The 8,416-nt window shown below is 36.9% G+C and overlaps 1 pseudogene; it reads left to right on the top strand.

The window, feature by feature from the left end:
• Nucleotides 1-365: 365 nt before the first annotated feature.
• Nucleotides 366-1,318, top strand: LOC138385694 (Y-box-binding protein 1 pseudogene; annotated as a pseudogene).
• The last annotated feature ends 7,098 nt before the right edge of the window (nucleotides 1,319-8,416 follow it).

Here is an 8,416-nt window from a genome sequence, read left to right as displayed (position 1 = left end):
AACACGTGTTCTTCTCATTGAACCTGAAAACCCATTCAAATCTCCTAATGTTAAGTCACCACTTCTTGTTCTAACCAAACACCAGCATTATTATTATGTACTCTATTTTCTTGTCCTTTCTATTCTTAAAAGGTAGCTTTTCTGCATGTATCTGCCTTCTCCATGTGTACTCATTCGAGGACTTTTTCTCAAATGCCTGTTTTGAGTTTAGCAATTCAAGGGCCATCAAGTCAGTCCTTTATCTTGAAATACTTTATAATTTGAAAAAAAATTCTCGAGTTCAATCGGTAGCGGGAGCGGAGAGCGGACCCCAGAGAGCCCTGTGCAGCTCCACCGCCCCGCCGCCGGCCTAGTTACCATCACATATGGGAACCGCAGCCGCCCCGGTCACCACCGCGGCAACCGTGAGCAGCGAGGCCGAAACCCAGCAGGCGCCCGCCGCCCCCGCCCTCGGCGCTGGCGACACCAAACCCCGCACCATGGGCAGCGGCGCAGGGAGCGGTGGCCCAGGCGGCCTCACATCGGCGGCGCCTGCCGGAGGGGACAAGAAGATCATGGTTTCATCAACAGGAATGACGCCAAAGAAGATGTATTTCTACACCAGCCTGCCATAAAGAAGAATAACCCCAGGAAGCACCTTCGCAGTGTAGGAGATGGAGAAACTGTGGAGTTTGATGCTGTTGAAGGAGAAGAGGGTGCGGAGGCAGCAAATGTTACAGGCCCCGGTGGAATTCCAGTTCAAGGCTATAAATACGCAGCAGACCCTAACCGTTATAGACGCTCTCCAGGTCGCAGGGGTCCTCCACGCCATTACGGGCAGCGTTCCCAGAATAGTGAGAGTGGGGAAAAGAAGGAGGGACCCGCCAGCGCTCCTGCAGGCCAGGCCCAGCCACGCCGGCCCCACGCAGGCGAAGGCTCCCACCTTGCTACATGCGGAGACCCTGTGGGCGGCGACCACAGTACCCAGCCCGCCTGTGCAGGGAGAAGTGATGGAGGGTGCTGACAACCAGGGTGCAGGAGGACAAGGTAGACCACCAGTAAGACAGAATATGTACGGGGTTACAGACCACGATGCCGCAGGGGCCCTCATCGCCAAAGACAGCCCAGACAGGACGGCAACGAAGAGGGTAAAGAGAATCAAGGAGATGAGACCCAAGGTCAGCAGCCGCCTCAACGTCGGTCTGTGCCCCCGCAACTTCAATCACCAACGCAGACGCCCAGAAAACCCTAAACCACAAGACGGCAAAGACACAAAAGCAGCGGATCCACCAGCTGAGAATTCGTCCGCTGCGAGGCTGAGCAGGGCGGGGCTGAGTAAATGCCGGCTTACCGTCTCCACCCTCGTCCGGTTTAGTCATCCAACAAGAAGAAATGAATATGCAATTCCAGCAATAAGAAATGAACAAGATTGGAGCTGAAGACCTTAAGTGCTTGCTTTTTGCCCGTTGACCACATAACTAGAACTATCTGCATTATCTATGCAGCATGGGGTTTTATTATTTTTACCTAAAGATGTCTTTTTTGGTGATAACAAACGTGCTTTTTAAAAAAGCCTGGTTTTTCTCAATGCGCCTTTAAAGGTTTTTAAATTGTTTCATATCTGGTCAAGTTGAGATTTTTAAGAACTTCATTTTTAATTTGTAATAAAAGTTTACAACTTGATTTTTTTCAAAAAAGTCAACAAACTGCAAGCACCTGTTAATAAAGGTCTTAACTAATAATAAAAAATTCTCATTTTTATTAATGCTACTTTATATATCTTATTTTTTATAGGACTTCATTAATCTTCATGAGTCTTCTCTAGCTTTCTTTAAGGTTTACACTTCCTTTTTGACTTGTGACGACCATAGGGAGGTCCGACTAAGTTAAAGGAGAGGAGCATAGCTTAGAACAGCAAGTCCTAGACTGGGTCAAGAGTTCTGAAAACAAGCTGGCCCTCGGCTCACCCAGATGAGTCACTCGGGACGCCATTGCCTCTCCTACTGGAGCCATTTTCTTCATCATCAGCCTTGACTGTGGCTTCTTCTCAGCCCTATTTTGATTAGATATAAAATACAAGTAAAAAATGCAAGCTATCCTTCACATGAGACCAAATGTAACAATGCCCCAGGATTTTAAAATAAAAGTCAGAGTAACAAAATGACAAAGACCAAAAAAAAAAAAAATCTGTGATGGTTGTATCATTGACTGTATTGAATTGCTATGGCCAGTAAGAAGTAAAACATTATGAATAAGTTAATATCATATTATTTTAAATAACGAGGTATTAAGAGACTATTTGTTTTTGTCATTTTATGGAAGTAGACTCCCCCCACCCTTTTCTTCAATAAAACAAAGCAGTTCAGGGCATCTTACACTAATGCAAGAAAGTTGGATTAATATTAATAATTATATATTCTTTACATGTTGTAGTTGTTCATCTGAATTGAATTTTCAATATGATTTAATTTCACTCAGTAAAAGTAAGTTTTGTTTATCTGAGCTTTTCAAAAATAAATGGCATTCCAGGGTGGGATAAAGCCCTGGGCACTTTGGCCTTATATTACTGTGAATACTAAAATTCTTTTTAATTTTTTAGGCTAGTTGAATTATTTTTTGAAACAGAGCTGCAAGACTAACATATGGGCTATGGGATAATAATAGAAGTATAATATACCAAAACCAGAAAGATCCATTACCTTAAATAGGGTAAAATTGTGAGAGGGAAGGAGAATAAACAAAATAGCACGTCTGGGGGCTCTTTTTAGACTGTATCACTATCCATCTAGAAAATGTTACAAGTAAATCAAATATGTTCTTACTGAATAGTAAGTATAATATGTGCAATTTATTGTCATTACAAAGAGATTATTTTGTGTGTGAAGAATTCCACAGAGACCGATTGAAGATCCATTATAGTGTTTTTAGTGATCTGCTCTGCTTCTCAAACTATGGTCATTTTATGCAATATAAAACTTTTAATATGCATTTCTCTTTTATGCCTGGCCCAAATTCCATATGCTTACGAATAATTAAGCAGGGATGGGTTTTGTTCCCATGTTGATCATTTTCTAAAAAGCATGGTAAAATATACTGGAGTAAAATATAGTAATGTGCTTTAAGAAAAGCTCTCTTATGTAAAAACTCAATTTAAAATTGCATGAAGAGTAAGTTTTTATTTGCAATGATTGAAAGAAATTTTCATTTCCAATAGGAAAAGCTTCATGGTTGCAGTTTTTTGTTATGATAACTGAGTTTACCTCTCCAGTAATGGATTCCTCTGCCCTGCTCAGAGGGGCTTCACTGGCTTCCCAAGGTGTCCTCACTCTTCCACCAGGAATTCATGGTCCAGACCAACTTACATTTTGACTTCTTCTTGAATTACTTTTTCACATAAGCACTTCCTTCCACCCAGACTCATCTTTCCAAGAGTACATATAATCTTCCATATAAGTGGATTTATGCTTTTACTTTCTCCAAACACTTTTTCTATTGCTCCAATTGTTTCCTGTCTTAAAGTTCTATAAAAATCTTCCCATCTCTATAAAACTCTATCTGGATGTATGAGTTTTTTTTCTTTTAAATAAAATTATGCATCTGCTGTGCTGAACTGCTACATCTATCTGCAGAGCAGAAAGAGAGTATTCACCTGTTGAATGTCCATAGTTCTCCAAGAATTTTTCTAGATAATCTACATTGCATATTTCACTTACTTCACATAGCAACCAGGAAATGAAGAACTATGGTGCTTTTACAGAGGAAGAAACTGAGGCTTAGTAAATTCAAGCAACTGTTCCAAAGTTTCTTTGGTAGAAAGCAACAGAGCACAGATTCAAACTCTTCTTCTTTTTCCACCAAATCCTGAGTTTTTTACATTCAGATATCTTTCCCTATATGTGTGTCTCTTTTATTTCTCCATCTTTCTGATGACAAGGACTCTACCATGAGAATTTTTATCTTTTAGGCAGCTGTCATCTACCTTAATTCTACATTTGAGTCCCTGTGTAACTCAGAGATAATTTTGTCCTTTATAATGATTTTTCATTTTTCAGTCATTAAAAATGATGTGTGTGTTCTTAATTGAAAATGGTATATTTTTCCTCAAAAGAGGAAAAGAAAAGAAAATATTCATGTCACTAATGAAGGCTCTTTCAGAAAATCTTGCTATATTTTGAAGTTGGTCAAGAACGTAAATGAGTTTCTTATGTTTTCCAAGTTTAATTTGTATTTAATTTATTCTGTGCATGGTTGATAATATTTCTCAGTTTATACAGCTTTGTGTTTTCCTAAATAGTCTTTTGTTGTCTCAGGCTATTTAAATTTTCATTGGGAAAAAGAAAATCTTCAAAACTGTCCTTGGACTTTGAACTAAATTTAGACATACTTAAGAAAGCCTATGTTTAATATGTTATTTTGAATTTGGTATCATTTAAAAAGCAATAAAGTTTTAAAAAATTAAATAAAATAACGTATGAAGATAAGATAATTTCTGGACCCAGCCTGCTCCCATGCAGAGGAAGCGAATTACAAAGGAAGTCTTTTCTGAACCCATAAGTATTGAGGTACCTTGTGGAATTACCTACAGGCATAGGATAATATTTCTTCACAAAGTTAGCTTAAATCTCTGTCTAAAATGCATTATGAGACAAACAGGAAGCTGTTAATATTACTTATGCTCAAAGGAAAAAAAGTATGCTGGTTCCTTTGTCAACCATTAGATATTAATTGTGCATGATTAAAGTGAGATTAAAGGACATTAAAACAGAAAATGGCAGGCCTGGTTCTTGGTCTTGTGGGATTTGCACTGTAGCATAGGAGATAAGGCATCAGTTTAAACAAACATAGATATACATATAACATCTCAAGATAGAATAATATCACTGCCAAGAGAAGGTCACAGATGAGTTCAATAACTAGAGACTGCCATGGACTTGTATAATCCAGAGAAATTTTTAACAAGGCAGTGAAATTTGAAAGGAGCTTTCTAAGAGGGCAGGATTTTGTTAGCTGAAAAACAGATAACACACAGTTTAGGTGGGAAGAAAATCAAGTTGTAGAGGCAGTTTAGGGAAGGTATGTTTCAAGGAAACAGCAGAATGACTAAAATGGAAGCTTTGCTCCAATAATAAAATCTTGTTTTATTTTTATTTTTCCTACTTTGTCTCTATCAGTTTACTACTCTGTTTTGACTAATGCAGACCAGCATGTTTTAATATTTCTGCACTTTTATCAGTTATAAGATATAAGCTTTGAATTCATGGAGACAAGTGTCCCATTTCTTTGAGGGTCTGACCACTCTGGGGGATCCACAGATATTGGCTGCTAGCTGGTTGATCACCTTGCCCATGATGAAACAGTATCCTAGTATGTTATGTCCTAATAACATCAAAAGCATTAGATTCTTGAGAAGCTAAACCAGGAGTGTATGGTTCACTTCTACACATTCTCCAGCTGCTCCTGAACAGCTTGATTTTTTTTATCTATTTCATGGTGAACAGAAATATTCTCAAAAATTTTTTTTCTTTTAGCTACCAAGATTTGGGTCTGCCTTTTTATTGGTTATTTCCTGAGGGGAATGGAGTATTTGACCACTTTAATCCAGTTTTCTTAGAACCAGCACATTTTGAAAATTTTCTGATCCCTCCCCTTTGACTATCAATAAGGATCACTTTTGGATACGTTGAAGAAGAGGCCAGATTGAAACAGGAATCTGTCAGGCTCCCTGTTGCATGTTTTTAATTCACACACCCACATGGCTACATCCAACAGAGGTGACCTGAATTTACTCCTTTGATGTTGCATACCATGAATTCCCATAGCAGGTCTGGGACAAAGAGAGCATTTTAAAGCTTTTTTCTAACACAGCCTTAGCAGATACCGACTGATCCTTTCCCAGGAACAGAGAGGGTCCCACCCATGCTCCTGATTTTAGAATCATAAACATCAGTAAGATCAAGATGCTTTTACAGGGATACAGTGACTTTGATTTCTCTTGGGTGGTCAAAACGCAGCGTGTGTGATATTATTACAAACCATGATTCAGAAAGCACATAGTTCTAGAGCGTTTTGTTTTCATTATGTTGGTGTCAATGGAAACAGTTGTGCTTCCTGATGTCTTACTGAGATGGCCTTTTTGGTCATTTGGGCCACTTTCCCAAGGATACTGCATGTTGCCTGACCCTTATGCCTGAGGAAACAAGTAGGACTTAGATTGACCCATTGTGGATAATGTAATTGCTCTAAGAATGGAGGAAGGAAAAACATGAGACTAGGATGCTCTCCAGAAATAATAACAGAGAATCTCATCCTGTTGTGTAAACTCTCCATGTACTTTGCTCTCTGTGTATGTGGTAAAAATATTATTTTTAAAGAGCTATTGGACCCTGAAAAATATTATTTTGCATTAGATTTGTTTTAGAGTTAAGGGAGATAAATAAGACCTTATTATTAACAAGTGGATAAAATCAGCATTAGTATACCTACAGGAAGTTTTTTTTTTTTTTTTAAATACAAACTTTATTTTTCAACGTACACTCCATCAAGTTCAAGACACTTTGTAAGTTATGATACCAGCCATTTAGTCCATCCCTATAGAACTGAGGGTCGTGAGAATTTAACCATGTCAATGCAGGGTTTTTTTTTTTGCACTATTACCTGAAGAAAATTGGGTGCCCTTTAAATATTTTTTCAGGAAGTCAGAAGGAGCCAAGTCAGAACTGTAAGGTGGATGCCTAATGACTTCCCATTAAAACTCTTGCAAAATTGCCCTTGTTTGATGAGAGGAATGAGCAGGAGCTTTGTCGGGGTGAAGAACTCTCTAGTGAAGCTTTCCCAGGTGTTTTTCTGCTAATGCTTTGGTTAACTTTCTTAAAACACTCTCATAATATGCAAATGTTATTCTTTAGCCCCTTCAGAAAGTCAACAAGCTGCCCAAGCTTCTAAACGAATTCAGATAAAGCCAGCTATAAAACTCCTTTTGCCATTAGGTTGGCAAAGATTGAATAAATTGACAATACCCAGTATTAGTGAAGATATAAGAAAAAATGAGCTCTCATTATTATTGCTTTGGTAAGATCTATCAGAATTTTAAAAACACATGCCATTTTGCCTAGCAATTCAAAGTGTGCAAAAGATACATAAACTAAAGAATATTCATTGCTACATTTTTTATAGCAGAAAAAAATTAGTAGCAACCTGAATGTATGTTAATGGAGATCTGATGGATCTCCCTAAAATGGAAAACCAACCAGTTGTAGAAAAGAATGAAGTATAGTGACATAGGAAGAGGTTCATGATATATTACAGTTTCTAAAAAGCAAGTTATTCCTTTTTATATTATGTCCAATTATGTTTGTGTGTGAATAGGAAATATCAGGATGGATATTTACAATTCTCTATAAAGTGACTATCTTTGAGGAGTGCAGTTGGTGGGAGGGAGAGAATTGGGGAATATCATGTTTCCAAATTGCTTGAGATATACTGAAAAACTTTGTACCTATTTCTTTTAAAAAAAATTGTTTTACTGTCACTTTTCATAGATTCAAAACTTTATATAGTTCAGTTAAATTTAATAAAATTTCTATTCCTTAACCCAAGAGAATTTTAAATGCCAATAACCAATAAATTTTTGATATGATGTGGATTAGACAATTGTTAAATTTTTTATTCCCCAGTGAAAAAACTACTTTAATATGCTTGATACATATAACTCATTACTCATACAGCCTGGGTATGATTTGGAAGATATTTCAAATATTAAGAGGGAAATCATTCATTTATACATAATCTCCAGCTAATAGACAAGCACTTCCTTTACCCTCAGTAAACTGACTTTCACATTTCAATATCTAAATAGGAAACAAATCATTAAAATTTTTCTATAATTCTTCATTTATAAATATTAATTTATAAATTTGGTTGATATTATATAATGCATATTTTCTTTTAAATATAAATTTAATACATGCTTGTTACAGGAAGTTTTTGAATGAGTGCCAATTCCAAATTTACAAATCAACATTTTTTCTCTCTGGAAGTTTTCTATGGATTGCCCATGGTGATGTGAAATTGGGAAGGAATAACCACACCTAACCAGTGCTTCACTTGAAGACAGTTCAATACTCTGGATACCAGGTAAAAATAAGACAGATGATTTTAGGAATGTATATTTTCTTTGTAAAAGAAACTATTCTCTTTGTCAAGTTTGATCTTTGATCTACAGATTCCTTCAAGAAGTTGTATTTACTATCAAATCCAATGTATAATTTCTTTATAAACATTACATCAATTTCAATTCTCTGTGATGTTTGACTGAAGTATATATTCATGCATTAATTCATTAATTTAATAAAGTTATATTCATAGTGGAAATATTTTAAAGATAAAAAGAGGGCCTATGGCTATTTGATTGGACGTGTTATAATTCTAAGCGAAGGAA

This window comes from Eulemur rufifrons, chromosome 7 (genome assembly GCF_041146395.1).
Source record: "Eulemur rufifrons isolate Redbay chromosome 7, OSU_ERuf_1, whole genome shotgun sequence".
Classification (NCBI taxonomy): Eukaryota; Metazoa; Chordata; class Mammalia; order Primates; family Lemuridae; genus Eulemur; species Eulemur rufifrons.
The sequence above is the reverse complement of the archived record's forward strand: the minus strand, read 5'-3'. Positions and strand labels throughout refer to the sequence as shown.